We start from the raw sequence: 1,008 nt of genomic DNA, 5'->3' as shown, positions 1-1,008 counted from the left end.
CCTTATGCTTGAAAAGATTTGCAAATGAGAGGTGATAGAAATTTGACTTGTCTGATATGAAAAGTGGACTACTATTTGGAAAAGAGTTGAATTGAGTTGCGTTCAGTGACAGATGTAGGATTTTTCATCTACTAAATATACCCCCACACAAATTATATTGACCTTGCATGTTTGATGTAAACGAGAGATACTTACATTGTCCAATCACCATTGAGACCGTTCTGAAGACAATAAACCTAAGAAATTCAAAAAGAATAAAATAATACAGAAACTACATGTAAATAAAATTACATACTCAGAAACTAAAGCAATATACTTTTATCATGACTATTTAAAGTTAAATATATATCATTTGAAATCGACCACACAAAAATACCTTTTCACTTCTTAGATAGGATTATTGTCTTTCTTGTTTTAACCAAACTAGTATTGGTCCATGTTGGTTGTTAACATTGCTGAAAGTGTTTGTTTCCAAAATATTTGTCAATTTATGAAAACAAGATAGAATTAATTAAAAAAGTGTTTTTCCTTTCAAATTAGTTGTTTTTGAAGATAAACAATATTGAGTACACTAAATAGAGTTAAAGGGTAAATTTGTAATCCCGATCCTTCTACTAGATCCATTAGATGATGAAACCCAGAAATTCAAATCACAAGAATAATATTCAAAAATTTCAAGAGAATCAGTAATTCCAATAAAACCTCATTTTCACATCATCAATTTCAAAGGAAAAAAGTTGATTGTTTGATGATTGGGGCAGATATAGGGGGCAGTGCAGTAGCTAAAGCGCTTAGCGTAAATCATGGTATAAAAATTTTGATTTTGGATTCTGCCCCAATTTTTGGGACTGGACATGTTCTCATATTAGTAAAGTTATTCATGCTGACATCTATAACTGCAAAGTGAATTAAACATATATTAGAAGTACATTACACAAATATTAAAGTTGAATCAGAAAAGAGAATTAAACCTGAATAAAAAAGCGTAATTAATAAAAATCATATAAT

This window comes from Solanum tuberosum, unplaced genomic scaffold (genome assembly GCF_000226075.1).
Source record: "Solanum tuberosum cultivar DM 1-3 516 R44 unplaced genomic scaffold, SolTub_3.0 scf00245, whole genome shotgun sequence".
Taxonomy (NCBI): Eukaryota; Viridiplantae; Streptophyta; class Magnoliopsida; order Solanales; family Solanaceae; genus Solanum; species Solanum tuberosum.
The sequence above is the reverse complement of the archived record's forward strand: the minus strand, read 5'-3'. Positions refer to the sequence as shown.